The 17,773-nt window shown below is 42.1% G+C and overlaps 1 protein-coding gene across 1 annotated transcript in view; it reads right to left on the reverse strand.

Annotated features, from left to right (window-relative positions):
* Window positions 1–345: 345 nt before the first annotated feature.
* LOC128346393 (uncharacterized) overlaps window positions 346–17,773 on the reverse strand; it is a 231,906-nt gene continuing 214,478 nt past the window's right edge. The window contains exons 11-13 of the transcript XR_008316941.1: window positions 3,571–3,831; window positions 1,320–1,465; window positions 346–830 (exon numbers count right to left, since the gene is read on the reverse strand). The gene's annotated coding sequence lies outside the window, so the exon portion shown is untranslated. The remainder of the gene's footprint in view (window positions 831–1,319; window positions 1,466–3,570; window positions 3,832–17,773) is intronic.

Consider the following 17,773-nt stretch of genomic DNA (forward strand, 5'->3'; position numbering starts at 1 on the left):
AACAATATCAACGATATCAGATATAAGTGGAAATAATTCCAATCTGATATAGGGAAGCCTATGTAGCATTGGAATTATCCGAACAGATATTGTGGCTAGGAAAAATAAATTGCCATCTTTTGTCATCTATTTGCATGCCTGTGCATGCATTTATTTATTTATGTAGCCAATTATTTACTTACTAAAGCAAAAATCAAGTAGAAGATTCTCAGATGTTACATCACTTCTCTGTGATTCTCGGATTTTATGTCACTTTTTTGCTGCAATTATCGTGAGTACAATTTTCAGATTACATTCAGATTACATTATAGGAAATCCAATAATTATACAGATGATGATATTTTTAACAGTCAAAAGACTCAATACCGATACCTATCAGAACTGTTGGATCTGATACAATATTTTTGGCCATGTACAGGCCTAATAAACTCTCCCATCAAAATCTATTTACTTGCCACTCTAGTTTATATTTAGTATGATTTTTCTATTACTATGTTCAGCTCTATATGATTGATATGTTCTGAACCAGATCAAGATTTTCAAGATATGTGATAACATATGCAACCAATAATTTTTCCATCTACGCTGGAGAAGAATACTGATGCCCCCACTCCCTTTTTCTCTCTTCCTCCCTTCCTCCCTGTATGAATATAAGCATGGACATGTGCATAAATAAATTCCATTTTGATTAATGTAAATGTTCAACTGTGACTACATGAGATTGCTGTTATTCTTTATTCTTACAGAGTTATCAGACAGAATGAAGACTCTTCTTGTGCTTGCCTGCATTTTGGTCATCACTGTTCCTTTTGAGGTAGGCTTTAAGATGTCTGTTAATCCAAAAGCATACCCAATTACATAACAGTAGTGCTTAGAATCAAGCCACCCAATGGGGAAATGGTTTGCCTAGTGAGCAAGAGGTTGCTGGTTCAGATCCCCACTGGTATGTTTCCCAGACTATGGGAAACACCTATATCGGGCAGCAGTGATATAGGAAGGTGCTGAAAGGCATCATCTCAGACTGCGTGGGAGCTGGCAATGGTAAACCCCTCCTGTATTCTACCAAAGAAAACCACAGGGCACTGTGGTCGCCAGGAGTCCACACCAACCCAAGGGCACAACTTTAGTACTTAGAATCAGAGTTGATAAAAATCAATGATTGTTTAAAATTGGTTTTAAAGTTTTAAATTTAAATTGGATTTTAATTTTTAAAACATTTTTAAAAACCTAGGTCAGAGATAAAATCATGAATATCATAACTTATCGTTATGTTCTATGAACATGTTAAGAGCAGTATATGGGGATGAGTGATAACAGACCTGATCAGTCCTATTCTGCAGGTGGTGACCACGTAGCACAAACACACAGGCAATCCCTTCCCCCCGCGGCTTCACATTGCATTGTAAAAGTGCAATGACAAAGGTGGTCAATAAATAAATAGAGGATTTGTGGGGATGGAGGAGTCCTGAGTGAGGAAGAATGATAAATTATTATAAATGCAAGGGATGGGAGTGGGGAATAGAAAGCAAAAACAAAAGTGAACAGATTTATGCAATCCTAAGGAAACCTTTTTTCAGTGTATCCTCCATTGTAGACACCTATAATGGCAGCAGACTGTAAAACAGACCCCATTTGGGAACATTTTAATGAGGTTTCTTACAACAGCCTTGTAAGGAAGGTCAGTATTACTATCCCCACGAGGGGATGGAGACTAAGATGGCGGCTTGGATTAATTGATCTAGAGAGGTCATGGCTGACGAGAGATATGAACCAGATACTTTCTGGCCATTAATACACAGCACATTCTCATAGCCATTTCAATACATTTACTCTTAGGGCATAACTATATATTTAGGAGAGAAACCAGCCATTTGAGGAGACAGACATGCGCAGCTTATGATTCCCTGAGACAATTATTTATTTACTTACCAAATGTTGCATCCCTCCCTCCCTTCGATCATAGAAAGGTGCTAAAACTGATATCTTCCACCAGCACCCTCAGACCAGGCAACTTACACCAGAAACCTGATCCTTCCCTCCAAATATTCAGTCCCAGGGAGGCACCACAAATGGGAGATTGGCTGAACCTACAGTGGGTTGCCGTGAAGGATGTTGAGCTACATTTGGCTGGGAAAATCAAAAGCTTGCTGTAGACTGCATTGAGTGACAATGCTGACCAACCCTCTGATGGTACAGAGCAGCTTTATGTCTACAAGCTAGATATTATGAGAGAGAGTGATGCTTAACGATAAGGTAAGCTGAGTTTAATATGTAGTCAATTTATATTCCCATCTTCTCTTCTTTTCTTCACCTTCTGCACTCTTAGGCTAGCAAAAGTAGAAGCAATGAAAGAGGATACAGGTGGCAATATCGGCCACTGCCACCACCACAATATCCATTAAATGGCTTCTATCCACAACAAAATGCTGGACCTTGGCCATTTTTTTACGTATACGTCCCACGACCACAACCACCACCAATTAATTATACATCAGGCTAATCTGCCACCTGGTAAGTGTCCATTGAAATAGCTCAGGAGTGGAAATAAAAGGATTGTGTTTCCTTGAGATGGGCCAAAGGGTAGCCCTACCACTAAGCAGAAAGTGCAGACCCCCTCCCCCTTGAGAAATGTCTTATAGAAACTTGTCTGGCTCCCCTTGAAAATGTTCAGATTTTTTTTTTGCCTTGGGAGAATCACTGACATTTGCTTTGCATTTCACTTTTTCATCATTTTGGCACCATATCGTGGTAAGGTGGGCTGCCCCTGACAGCCATTCAGTGACGTCTTGCAAGGAAGGTTCAAACAGGGCTGTGACTTCCCAGTATTTCACTGCATACTTAGGTTGCAGCAGCCATCTGCAGAAACAGGGGCAGGGACAGATCCCATGTGACCATTCCTCAGGAGCACCTACTGTAGGTTTCTGGTTCTACACACTGGGAGAATATCCGTATAAACTACTTGGTGAGCTGATGTACTATGCGTGCCAGCAACAAAAGGCAGCTTAAAACAAAGAGGCTTTTCACATGCACAGCCAAGACTGGGCTGAGGCAGCCAAGCCCACTCTTAGCTCCACACATGAACCTGCCGGAAGCTGACAGGCTGCCGGTTGTGCCACAGTGGCAAACCTGCCCGAGGAGCAAGCCTCTTAAACAAAGCTAAAGGATCAAGGGATCCCTTAGCCCTGTTTTTTAATCGTGTGCAGTGCCAGCTGCTTTTAGCCAGCATTATAGCAGTGACGGGCACCTACCATCACACCCACAATGCAATGCACACTCACACTGTGCATTATGGGATTTCTGGGGCTGGGATGATGTGTCCCGGCCCCTGACCCTCCACACTGCCGGGAGCAGCAGAGGATTGTATGGGTGCACGGTAAGCACACCCAGCAGTGGAGGAGTGGTCATCTGCAGGGAAAGTAAGTCTAAGCATCCTTCCCTGCTGCCTGCCCTCCAGCCCTTCTCCCAGATCACGAGAAATGGCTCATTGAGTGATTAATTGCTCTAAATTGATAAGGTTATAGACGAGATAACAAAAAAATGGAATTGCAGCAGATGGTCTTCATACATTACTTTTTCGCTCTTTCAAATGGTATCCTTGCAGAGCTGGCCTTAACTGCTTCAGCCCTACTCAGTCTCTGCTGCCCTCACCGCCAGAGTAATTCCAAGATGCTGCCACACATACTCATTGCAGACAGGGCTCCAAGAGCTGTTGCTTTAGGGTGGAGACATCTTGTCCAAGATGGCCCTTCCCAAGAACAATTGCTTTAGGAGATCAGCTCACTGCTGTCTTGCTGCTGCCATCCTGGAGAAACTCTTGCAACTGCTCCTGACCTGGAGGAGGCATAAAAATACTCTTCAACCATATTTAAATGAAGCCCAATTGTTTGGACCCCTAATGGCAACAAACATTCATTTCCCAAGGCAGCTGTCTCATCTTGGTTCATGATAACACTGTTTAGTAACCCCCGCTAACTTGGCAAAGAGGCACCTTTTAACGTGGTGATTCTCTTTATTTAGCAGGGGGAGAGTAACTGGCCCTATCCACCCCCAGCACAGTACTTCCAGTGACTGTTTCTGGTGTCTCTTTGATGTTTCGTCTTAGATTGTGAGCCCTTTGGGGACAGGGTTCCATCTTATTTGTTTATTATTTCTCTGTGTAAACCACCCTGAGTCATTTTTGGAAGGGCGGTATAGAAATCGAATAAATAATAATAATAAAATAATAAAATAATAATAGTAGCTGTTCTAGTCCTAAAGGAAGGCTACTGAATAATATGTATTACAGAACATCTATATAGGAGCTCAGCAAAATCCTTGGGCTGATCCTTTAGGATCAAGCAGTACAAAATCTGCAGGTTCTGGAGTTGCTAATAACCTGGGGCTGAGACACTGTTTTACCTTTCTAGAATGCTAAGAAAGGTATCTGCATTTGGAGCTTTTATGTATTTTGAAAATACATTGCTGTATTGCTGCTGATCTGCTTTTTTCTGTTGCATTACAGGCCTTGGTGAGATGGGTTTCACAAGTCACTGAAAGCTTTCTGCAAACAGCTTTGATCCAGTCTTGCAATATAAGACATAACAAGAATGATCTAGATTAGATTTTCTTATAAAATTGATGTTTCCCACTGGCTAATTTTTTGCTTTACAATATATTTCTTTGAATAAACATTGCATTTAATTCCATTTCTTCTGGAGTTTTTACTTTGGTTTGTGTGAGTTTATGAATGAGAAGTGAAACATTTTCCAGCATTTTACTTTTTGGAATGGAGGCCTGAAGGCTGCTTTGCTCATTTTGAAAACTTAATAAAGATTTTAGAGCTTATATTTTCCAATTCAACTTAAACAACACACATTAAAAATTTGAAACACAATTTCAGAAATGAAAAACTCAGTAGATCATTAAATGAATGTTATTAAAATAAAATTAACTCCAGTTGGCATGGTCTAACACTGCCATTAAACATAAATACCTAGAACTATACAATTTAGTCAATGAAACTTACAAAAATATATAATTCTTGTCACCTTCTTCTAGTTGATCTAAAGCATTAGTATGAAAATAAATGTTAATATTCCTGTGATCTGGAATCTACCTTTGTTATTGTTTTCTCTGCAAAAGTTAAAAAGGTACCACATCCACTTAGCAAATGCCATATTGCCATATTGACTACAAAGTGGGAGGAACTGTCTGGCGGGCTTCCTCCTTCTCATGAAGGAAGCTACAACAGCCAACTGAGTAGGAATTAGTGGCGGCTGGTGACTCCTGGGACTGGGTGGGTGCCAGACAGGGCAAGTGATGGGTGGAGCCAAAGTGGGTGGTGCAGGGGTGGAGCCAATGATGGTGGGTGGAATTGCAAGTGAGCATTGCTAAAACACTTCCTCCCTAAACGGCACTCAAATTACCTTCCTGTGTAGCAGATTTTACTACTGGTTATTTTACATGTTCGCCCTATTTTAGTTTGTTGTTTTACTTCACATTTTAGCTGTTCTGCCTTATATTTTATATTAAATATGCTATACTTTTTAGATGTTTTTACTTCTATAGATAGTTGTATCTCTATTTTATTAGTCTCCCCACAATTTTTAGCTTACTTTCCAGTAGGCTTATGAGATCACCCAACATTTTGTGTGTGTGTCCGTGTGTGTGTCTATCTGAGTGTCTCCCCCCCTATCAACTTCGCAATGCCTGCACCAATATGAACCAAATTGGGTACATTTGTAGGGACACATAGGTACACTTCAATGGCATAGTTTGTGATGATGTCATCCACACCGATTCAAGATGGCAGACATGTAAACTTTTGAGGTGGAAGTGGGCTAATTTGTGAACCACTTAATCAATTTGAACCAAATTTGCTACAGCTGTAGGGACACATAGGGATGCCCTAATGGTGTGGTGTGTGATGATGTCATCCACTCCAATTCAAAATGGCAGCCACGTGAACATCTGAGGTGCAAGTGGGCTAATTTGTGGACTCTCTAACTTATTTAAGGCAATTTGGGTACAGTTGCTGTGAGTGACACTCAGCAATACCTCAACGGCATAGTTTGTGATTATGTCATCCAACCCAATTCAAGATGGCAGACAGGTAAACTTTTGAGGCACAAGTGCACTAACATGAGGACTGTCTAACAGAGGCGTAACTAGGGAAAATGGCGCCCGGGGGAAGCACTGAAATTGCGCCCCCCCCGCCGCGCTCCCCCCACCCGGCCGCCCCCGGAAATATGGAAATGTGTCACAGCCATAGTCAAATGTGGGTTGTGGGCTTCATCCATGCAAGTATACTGGGACAGGAAAAAGGAAACATGAGGCTACAAGGCTCTTTAGAAATATATATTTTAAAGAAATGTCTTGCATACCAACAGCCTAGGTTTGGAGTCCTCATGGCCAGAAAATAAATGCTTTTAAACATAGTAATAGGTTTTGTGTCCCAAAATGGAAAAGACAAGACAGGTATTCTAGTCTTTTCCATCATAGATATTCTAGTCTATTCAAGATTTATGCTTATATTATAATAGAGACTTAAATTATAATAGACATATATTCTAGTCTATCATAGATATTCTATGTTTATTAATTCTATAATAATGTCTATTTGTAGCACACTTTACGTTGGTTGTATTCCTGGGAAACTCAATGGCCACATTCAGCCACCATTATTTGAGCCATGATCTCCTCCTCTTTCTGCTTCCCTCTCATACACAGTCTTAATAAATAACCTCCTGGTTTAATTAAATCACCGTTTGCTTATGCACCTGAACAGCAAAACTGAGGTTTGGGCCCTTCATATACCAGAATTGCAAACCACACTGTGTGATCCTAGTTTGGAGGGTTTACTCAGCAGTTTATTGGATGTAAGCTGTGAATGTGAATGCATCCAATTGGATTGAACGTAAGGGCAAGTTATGGTTTGATTACATAGGAAGCTGTCTACAGAGTCAGATATTGGTCCACCTAGCTCACTATTGCCCACACTGACTGGCAGCAGCTCTCCAAGGTTTCAGGCAGGAGTTTCTCCCAGCCCTACCTGGGGTAGGGATTGAACCTGGGATCTTCTGCATGCTATTTGCAATTACATCTGACTTGCTTGAAATAAATACACATAAATAAATACCCCCCAATATACATCTGACTTGCTTGAAATAAAAACACAGGCAAATCAAAAAGATCATGAATAAGTAGGGGTGAGATTTTTCTTTGTTTTAAAAAAGCCTTCCCAATTTCCTCTTATTTTAAAAACTCTCTCAAAGGAAAATATAAGTTTAATATGTAAAACAAAATGCACATTGAATGAAAAACCATGATTAACTTTTTAAAAACTATAAAGTATGTAATTAGAAGGATTCCATTACATTAAGATACCAATTTCTTTAAAGCCAGAAATAATACCTACTGAAACTTTAATTATTTAAACAAGGAGAGAAAAAGGCATGTTATCTTCCCTAACAAAGATTAAAATCAATTTAATTGGTTCTCCACTGCCTTGACATGATTCTCGCTGTGAGTCAAGCAACCAAAAAGGGAAATTAATATCGCAGCTGTTAATCAAGTGATATTTGTGCACTCTATCTTATTAAAGCTACAGGGGCATAAAGAAAAACTTCCCATTGCTACTTTTTGGACCAATTTGTTCACACTGTATTAAATGGGATTTCCCCCCCTTCAAAAATATAGATGCTGTACTTATGTTTTGGAGACAGAACGTCTACAATATGCACAAGGCACAAATGAACAAGGCTGAAAATGTTGTAGACTGTATGTTGCTAATAAAAATCTGCTATAAAGAATAAACCTAGTATTAATCCAGACAGACTGAACATTATTCAAAAATCATATTAATGAGTTCCAAATTAAATTTGCCACCCCACCCACCCCCATGCTAAGGGATGATCCAGAAGTTGTAATTATTAGCAGAGCTGCAAAGATCTTGTGTACTAGTACTACTAGTTTCCTTTTGCAATCCCACCTCTGCAAAAGGAAACTCATGCATGCAAGCCAGGAGAGCGACTTGTGGCTCCACTTGCATTGCATGAGCTTCCTTTTGCAGAGGTGGGATTGCAAAAGGAAACTCGCGCAATGCAAGTAGAGCCACAAGTCGCTCTCCTGGCTTGCATGCATGAGTTTCCTTTTGCAATCCCACCGGGACTCACACAATGCAAGCCAGAAACACAATGCAAGCCAGAAACTCACACAATGCAAGCCAGGAGAGCGCCACTGGCTCCACTTGCAGGCAGCTACCCTCGGTTTGGGGGGGGGGGGAAGCCTGCTATGCAAAGCACAGAAGAGCTAAAAGGAGAACGTTATGCAAGGGAGTAGGGACATTCTCACACACACAACACACATGGGGGAGAGAGAGATTTGAGCAATGAAACTTACTTTGTTAATGTAGAACAGAAGAATAAATGCAGCCAGAGGGCAGTGTGGTGGGCAAACGGCAGGCAGGCAGAGTCACAGAACGTCCCCAGCAGCAGCTGTTCTCTCAACTAAAGCAAGTATTCCGCTCCACTCCTCGTGCATGCAGCAAGCAGGGAGGGAGGAGCTGAGACAACCAGCATGGTGGGCATGTGTTCTCTGGCAGCCAATGGGAGCTCCCGCCCGCCGGAGATCTCCGTAATGACCAAAAAATAAAAAATAAAATAAAATAAATTTTTTTTTTGCCAAAGGCAGGCGATTAGCGGGGGCACTTTTTGGCGCCCCCTGCCAAGTGGCGCCTGGGGCACGTGCCCCCCCTGCCCCCCCATCATTACGCCCCTGCTGTCTAACCGCTTTGAACCAAATTTGGTACAATTGTAGTGAGTGACACTCAGGGACAACTCAATGGAGTAGTTTGTAATGATGTCATCCACCCTGATCCAAGATGGTGGATGCATGAACATTTGAGGTGCATGACATCTAACTTGTGGACCTCGATTTGAACCAAATTGAGTCCAGTTGTAGAGAAAGTGAAAGGAAAGTAGGCTGATTAATTCTTACTAGAACAGCTTGTTAGAGTTGCATTTTATAAATTATAACTTTATAGTCTATAGCATATGAATTTTTAGTAATTTAGTTGTAACTATTTCATGATAATTTGGATTATAATAATTTTGATGTAATATGATTTTATTGCCACATGATCTTCTATTTTACTGTATCTGTATTACATTCTGTGCTGGTCTTTGACCATAAAAAGATGATTGATTGATTGATTGATTGAACTACCTTCCTGCTTTTAAAATGAATGTACCAACATGAATGAGAGCTGCTGTAGCATAGGAAAATAAGAGCATCAATCATGAGCTTCCATAAGCAGTCAACAGGCATGTGGATAAATGTGATCCAATTTACATAGTATACTTGGACTTCTAAAAATCTTTTGACAACATGTCCCACAAAAGGCTCTTGAGTAAACTTAGCAGTTATGGGATAAGGGGACAGGTTCATGTGTAAACTGGTAAAAGGGCAGGAAAGAGAGGGTAGGAATAAATTGATAATTTTCACAATGGAAATAAGTGAGAAGAGGGGTCCCCCATTTGTACTGGGACCAGTGCTCTTTAACTTGTTCATAAATGACCTGGAAATTGGGATAAGCAGCGAAGTGGCCAAATTTGTAGATGACACTAATCTAGTTAGGGTAGTAAAATCCACAACAGATTGTGAGGAGCTCCAAAAATATATCTCCAGACTGAGCGACAAAATAGCAAATGCGGTTCAATGTAAGCAAATGTAAAGTGATGCATATTGGGGCAAAACCCCTCAACTTCACATATATACGCTGATGGGTGATTGCTGGTGACTGACCAGGAGAGAGATCTTTGGGTCATGGTGGAGAGCATGTTCAAAGTGCACGACACCTGTAAAAAAGGCTAATTCCATGCTAGGGATCATTAGGAAGGGGACTGCAAATAAAAATGCTAATATTATAATATACTTTATCAATGATCATAATAAAGTATTTCATTCATTCATTCATTTATTATATAAACAAATAAAATCAACTCATATCATTCACTGTGAAATCATGGTTGTTCATGGGAAATGGGGGCTTCTGGTCCCAGTTTGATGACAGTGCTGTGATTAATGTCAGATGTCCCAGTCTGATTGCAGTGCTGGGCCCCAATACAGAGCTTTTATTTCTCTGTTATTGTGAAGTGGAGAGGGATTCCTAGGGCAAGTTTCCCACATGCATATACATGTTGACCATATCCTGAATCACAGCTCACCATGTGAGTCAGTACCATAACATAGTGAATTTCCCTGTTCCAATCTGTGTCAATGGTGGCTTCCACTGAAACTTGTCGCATGAATCCCCTGACTCACATATTGAATTCTACTTTGGTCATGTTGATTGGGTGGGTGGTGATAATTCACCATAGGAAAATGAATTCATCTAGCAAATGCAGCATAGAGGCCAGCTCTAACGATTGCCTGTGATTAACCCCTTGACTGCCTAAACCAATGAACAACCAAAGAAAATTAATTAAGGGAACATGATCTCACAGTATATGACCTTATATTCTCTGAGCCAGGTCTCACAATCAGACAAGCAGGGCGGGAGCCCTGGGCGGCCGGATCGGCTGCCCACATGACTGCCGGCTCCGTGATGGAGCCAGTGGGGGCTGGGGAATTCAGGGGCCGTGCGGCCTCCGGAAGCTCCAGTGTGCCCTGCGCAAGCACACAGGACATACTGGAGAGACCCCCGGAGCTGGGAGGCAGCTTTTCGTCTTCCCTCCGGGGGGTCTACTCATGAGTAGCTGCGGCGTGGAGCTGCACCGCGCCAACTCAGAATCGGGAAGCCCAGGTTAGCGGAGTGCTCACTCCGCTAACCCGGGCTTAGGAGAGGGCTACAAAAGTGGGTGACCTGCTTTGACTCAACCGGGCTTGGCTGCGAGCCCGGTGAGTCTCACGATTGGTGAAAGCGGGCTAAGCACCCTTAACTCGCTTTCCACTGAACGTCAGAATACCTCCTCTATATAGCACATTCATTAAGGCTATTCACACTATAAGCCAAACCCAGGCTAGGGCAGCCCACCTTGGATTTGGTTGCCTGTGTGTAGTGCAGGGATTGAGCCTGATCCCAGGGATTGCAGCCCTCCCAGGTAGCCCAACTTTTAACCCCAGCCATAATCTGGGGTTAAGAGCATGAGTGTTCCCTTAACCCCGGGGCTGGGGTTGTGTGTATGCCAGCCTGAGCATACACAGAGAGCCCTTTCTCATGATCAATGAGAAGGACTTGAGGGCGCGCAGGGAGGTAGGCTACTGAAGCTTACCTCCCCTGCAGATGATTGTTGGGTCCATGCTGGGCGTGCAGATCGCCCACCCAGATGGACACGGGCTGCCTCCCAGCAGTGTGGAGGGTCGAGGGCCAGGATGCGTCATTCTGGCCCCAGGATATCCCATAATGCACCATGCAAGTGCATGATGCATTGTGGGGACCCCCCCAGTGACAGTTGGGTGCCCGTCACTGCTTCTGTACTGGCTAAAAGCAGCTGGCACTGACAGACAATCAGGAAAATGGGGCTAAGGGAGTGCTCTCCCGTAACTTCGTTTAAGAGGCAGTGAAGCCACAGGCTCGTCTTGACGAGGAATTAAGTTACTGTTGTTTCCAGACACTTCTTAAGATTTATGCCTTAGTTTGTTTGTCTTACTCCTATAAGCAATGCTATTAAAAGTATGAGCCTCTTGGTGTGAATCAGACATGTGGTTTTTGGCTTATAAACATGTAGCAACTTTGCACTGATGACTAACATCCCTTTGCAGTGACGGATGCATTTTTGGACAAGCCAATAGGCTAAGGAATAAAGAGTGTAAGGTACTAATACAATTAGTAGTAGGGTACTAATAAAATCCTTTGCTGTGGGACACCTAAGCCAGGGTGCCACATTCTGTTTTTCAGAACACTCAACACCTCGGTAAGTCTTTTGCTTTTCCATTTACCTTTGCGATGTAATTTTGTTTGTTCCATATAGTGACATTCACCATTTATATCTGCTTATTTTCTAAGTGGAAGCTGGAATTAACTAGGCCTGTGATGAAAGACTTTATATTGAATGAATATCCTAAAAACGAATAAATAGATGAAGGTCTACGTCTTTGAATTAGTCCCTAAGTCAATGTTTTTGAGATCAAGCCTTTTTTTGTTTTCAAATATCTGACTTCTTAACATTTTATTTTATTTATTTATTTATTTATTCATTCATTCTATTTCTATACCACCCTTCCAAAAATGGCTCAGGGTGGTTTACACAGAGAAATAATAAATAAATAAGATGGATCCCTGTCTCCAAAGGGCTCACAATCTAAAAATAACATTAATTATGACATTTATTGAATTTAAATATGTGAAACCCATGATTGATACACTTGAGTCTGATCCAGTGGTATTTCCCTTTTTGAGCAACAGTTTAAAGTTCTGTTAATCCCACCCTCCTGCCTTCTTTTTTGTTCCCATTTTCTATTGGTCAATTCTGCTTTAACTGTGAGCCCTTTAAATGAACAGTACCCACTTATTTAATATAAGAATGCTGTTACTGGGCACTTGGGAAAGTGTGTCAAACTAGGATGAGGCTCCTATATTCACATCAGCTTTGTCTGGCAGCACTTACTCCGCCCTGAATAACAAGTTGCTCCCGCTGAAATTCCCTCTTCTATACAGCAAAATCTGTCCAGTAACCAGTTTATATATTTTTAAAGCTCATGTATTCATCATTGATTGATTGATTAAGTGCTGTCAAGTTGGTGTCGACTCTTAGCGACCACATAGATAGATTCTCTCCAGGACGATCTGTCTTCAACTTGGCCTTTAAGGTCTCTCAGTGGTGCATTCATTGCTGTCATAATCAAGTCCATCCACCTTGCTGCTGGACATACTCTTCTCTTTCCTTCCCAGCATAATGGACTTCTTAAGGGAGCTGGGTCTTGCTTAATGTGCCCTAAGTATGAAAGTTTGAGCCTGGTCATTTGTGCCTCGAGTGAAAATTCTGGATTGATTTGTTCTATGATCCATTTGTTTGTTTTCCTGGCTATCCATGTCTTCTCCAGTATCACCAAAGTTCAAAAGCATCTTCTCTCCCACAAAACAATTGGACCTGAAAGTGCTTAACTGGTTGGCTTGTGCCCTTTCTTGAGCAGCATTTTGTATATGGTATGTGCCATTAGAGTATGTATACACGTATCCACTTTAAAAAAATCATGTTATAGTTGGAGCATGAAGTACTTTGCCTATCTTAAACCTTTTGATACCCCTTGTCCAGGGCTTCCACAGCCCCTGAGGGCCCCCAAATCCTTTTTAGTCTGTCCTGGGTGGTGTGGTTGCCTGGCCAAGCATGATGAGGCTTAATGTACAGGGGAGGGGGGCCTTCATAGGCCTTTAGGTCCAGGCTACAAAATTACCTAGGTGCACCTCTGCACATTCTTCATACTTATGAAGCAAAAATATGTGTTATTTCATTCAAGGTGTTTATAAATGAAACAATTTTCTGTATGACTTGCTTGCATTAGTGTATCTGTAAATTTACCCTATTTATTATATTGTGCATTTGTTTATTTAAGGAAGACATTCATTAAATGTAGTTAAAGGCTTCTGAACTTAAGAGGTCTTATTCTATTTATGTATTTTTGATTGTACAAATCATAAATGCTAAAATTCACATTTGAGCTTGCCAAGAGGGTAGACGTTTTTGCTAGCCACAAGGAAAGCATTTATTCTTCATTAGCTTCTTCAAAACCCCACCCAGAAATCTGGCAGCCCAATAGGGTTGCCAGTTCTGACTGAAGCTATTCCTGGAGATTTTTTTTCTCCTCAGAATTTTTCAAAATATCAAGCCATTAAAATCTCTAGTATTGCTATCAGTAATCACCTGGGTATTGATAACCCTACAGTTCAAATGTGCAAGGAAGAACACCACCATGATCAGAGCAAAAGACCAAACCAAGCATGTGACCAGCATCATACATCAGTCCAGAGACCAACTAGGATAGACCCATAGTCATCATGGCCGCTATGAACTTCTGAGCCGCTCTTGATAACCCAGTCCCAAAATGGACATTGAAGTCCCCCACCAACAACAACTTGGGCAATGTCAATTCTGCAAAGAGATCTGTCAACTCAGTTAGGGACTCCATTGGGCAGCGGGGTGATTGGTACACCAACAGAAGTCCCAGTCTATCCTTGTTCCCTAGGCTTAGGTACACATATTCAAGATAGGCCAATTCCCTGACAGGGATCCTGGTAAGAGAGATGGTATTCTTATAGACCACAGTCCCACCCACCCCCCACCCACATCCTCTCACCTGCTCCACCACAGAGTATCTCACCGGGAGAAGTTGGAACCAAACTGGACCACTAGCATCTCCTGACCAAGTTTCCGTAATGCATACCAGGTCGGCTCCTTCACTCATAATCAAGTCATGAATTATCTCAGATTTATTTTGGACTGACCTCACATTGCAGAGTAATAATGTGAGGTTCTATGGGTAATTGGCAGTGTTCTCCAAGGTCAAAGAGCTGGTAGGCCTGCTGGAAGGGGAAACACTAAAGCAACTAAATTTCTGAGTTCACTTCCCCTGTAATGGCCTGCTGACCTACCAACACCATAGCTTTGTCAATTCCTCACCATCACTGGAATAGTTGCCACAGAGTCATCCCTCATCTCCCCACCTCCAGACAACCCAAGACACATACTTGCACCAGGCCCAACCAATTATTAGGGAACAATAATATTGCAGGAATCTTCCTTTTAGAAACCCAAAACAATACATTTGGCCTCAGCCCTCAGACCCACCCCCATCAGTGCCTGCTTACTGGCACCCCACCACCAGTGGGCAGCACTGGAGGCTGCTGGAGCCTGCACCACTGTGATGCTCTCCTTTATAAGGGCCAAAAGCTTAAAAGCCCAACAGGCATGGCTCTCACCCACCCTATCAGGCAAACCTGGCCCAGGTGCATGATTTTGCAGCAATAAAAAGTGAGCAAAACAACAAAAAGCTGCTCCAGGTCTGTGGAACACACTCCCGGCAGAAATCCATAGTTTGAGTTCATTGTTGGCCTACAAGAGAGCCCTTAAAACCTATCTGTTCGGCCTGGCCTTCTGGGATTTTAAAATAGTTTTTAATGTTTTAATTGTTAATGGTTTTGAACTGTTTTAAAAATTGTTTTGTATTGATTGTATTTAAAAAGCCCAACGTGCGTTTTGTTTTTGCTGCTGTGCACCGCCCAGAGCCATTTGGATGGGGTGCAATATCAAGGTAACAAACAAACAAAACAAAGGGAGAAGTGCACAGAAGCCACAGCCAGAGTCCCTCTTCCAATCCAGAAGGGGGTGAGGAGGGGTGGGGGAAGCCAGATGAAATAAACTCCTACCTCACAGAGTCTCTTCCAATCACCCATTATCCCCATATTGCCATTGAGAAGTTGAGACAGGGTGGGAGGAGCTTCTCTAAGGCCACCTAGTGAGTTCAAAGCAATGGTAAGGTTTTCAAACCAGGGAAGTCCTGGTTTAAAGCTCAGTCTCTTAGCTGCCCTGAAAACAGAACAGCATATAGGTTTTTCTAGGTGCATGTGACTTTTCACATAACAAAGAAATAGAAATATCTATTCCATTCAGTCAAATAAAGTTCATGTTCGAACTATACTAAACTTTTGGTCAAAGTTTGTACAGAACTATAGGATATTTACCAAACCCACAGTTGGGGGCATGCCTGCCACCGATGCAGAAAAAGAGTATAGAGATGCAGAAATAAGTGTGAGCTTAAACATAGCATGATGAGAGAGCTAGAACTATAGTTAAGAGTATGAGCTGGGAGCCAGGATGTCCCTGGTTCAATCAGAGGTGCTCATACCCCTGGACCGAAGTCCAGGGCCTCCACACCCCCTGGGGACCCCCAAATCCTCTCTAGTCTGTCCTGGGTGGTGTGGTCGCCGTGCCATGCTGTGGGCCCGCACTGTGCCGGGTGGCTGAGTGCCATTGTGACGTGCGCCAGGTGCTTTAGAGAAAGAGTGGAGAGTGGGGAAAGTGTTAAGTTGCATGTTGAAATGTTCCTGCTAAAGCAAATTTGCATAATATACCTGATTTATATTCTTACATTCTTGTGAGTTCAGTTGCTGTTTGTGCCCTCAGAATCTCATGTGTTAAAAATAGTATGTGTGTCATGGTGTGTATAGGGGGATGATGCTTAAACTTGAAGTGGGGGCAGGCTCCAAAAGTCTTTAGGTCCAGGCTCCAAAATTACCTAGGTGCACCTCTGGGTTCAATTGAATTGTTACTTATGCCTCAAACTCACTAGATAGTCTTAGTCAAGCCCAGTATTATCTCAACACCAGCAGTCTCTCCATCTACAATGTGGAAATCATAATACTCACGTATCATACAAGGGTGGTGCAAATGTTACTTGACTTATATAACGTATATGGAATATTTTAACCATTTGACAGAAACATGAGAAAAAGTGATGGAAATGGGGAACATAAGTTGACAGGAAACAGAGAGGCCCACTTCCTGGTTGTTTTAGAAGGGATTTTTCATTCAGTTAATAGATATGTTCAAGAATTGAAAGCATATTTGTCCTCCAATCTCTGTAGCATCTTCTTTGTTAATTTGTTTTTCCTTAATTGACAGGATCTAGATGATCTTCAGTCCATTGCTCTGCTCGGGACAGTTGGTTCTTCTCCACATAGGACTGGACGATCAGCTTTTTAGCCACAAGTGCTGCCTGGCTCTTTTTCTTCAAGATTCCAAATAAATATACTATCATTTCTTTCCCATTGCGAGGCAGGTATGGATATCTACAGCCAACTCAGAACTATTTCCATAAAATTCAGGTCACCATCTAATAATTATGTTAATACTGTATGTACGTGATTGAGACACTTATTGTATTATTGATTCAAACGACCCTTTAATCCTGAGATGATTGTTTCCCAACAGAAAATATTTATACCAGATGAAAGCCATCATCATCATGTTGCTGCTCTTTTTATTTTTCACCATGGCAGGTTCTCATCCAATGAACAGAGTGAGTAAAATTGTTTCATACCATTTACAGGCTGACAGATCCATCTATACCATTAATCTAACAGCCTACTTTTATGATCCACAGAATAATATTCCACTGTCATGGGTGGATCGCCATCTGGTTAAGGTAGAACTTACAGCCACGACCCACCTCTGCAGGGCTGAAGGACCTATTAGATTGGTCCGCCCAAGGAGGTTATTGGATCCGATAGGATTCCAAGAAGCCTTGGAAAGATTTAGGGTTGGCTCTGCTAATGATACTGCTCTGCCGATGCTCTAGTACAAACATGGAATAATGAACTCACTAGAGCAATAGACACAATAGCACCTAAGTGACCTCTCTGACTTGCTTTAAGGACAGCCCCGTGGTATTCGGATGAACTATGGGAGCTGAAGCGGCAAAGTAGATGACTAGTGCAGGAAGACTCAGCAGGTGTCTGATTGGGTACAACACAGAGCACAGTTGAAGACCTGTGCTCTGGCAGTGCGGGCAGCAAAGAAGCAGTTCTTTTCTGCCTGCATTGCTTCCGCAAATTCACATCCAGCTGAGGTGTCTAGGGTTGTGAAGGGTCTAGTATGTACCCCCTCCCCCTTGAATTTAAACTTTGAATCATTGATTACCCGCTGTGATGTGTTTAATGACTTTTTTGCAGATAAAACCTCTCAGATTTGGGCCGAGCTGGATTCCACAGTTACTGCAGGGTCTACTGTGGAGATGTCCAGCAACTCCTCTTATAGGATTGGTTTGGATCATTTTCTGTTTGCAACTCCTATGGAAG

The sequence above is a fragment of the Hemicordylus capensis genome, chromosome 2, assembly GCF_027244095.1.
Source record: "Hemicordylus capensis ecotype Gifberg chromosome 2, rHemCap1.1.pri, whole genome shotgun sequence".
Classification (NCBI taxonomy): Eukaryota; Metazoa; Chordata; class Lepidosauria; order Squamata; family Cordylidae; genus Hemicordylus; species Hemicordylus capensis.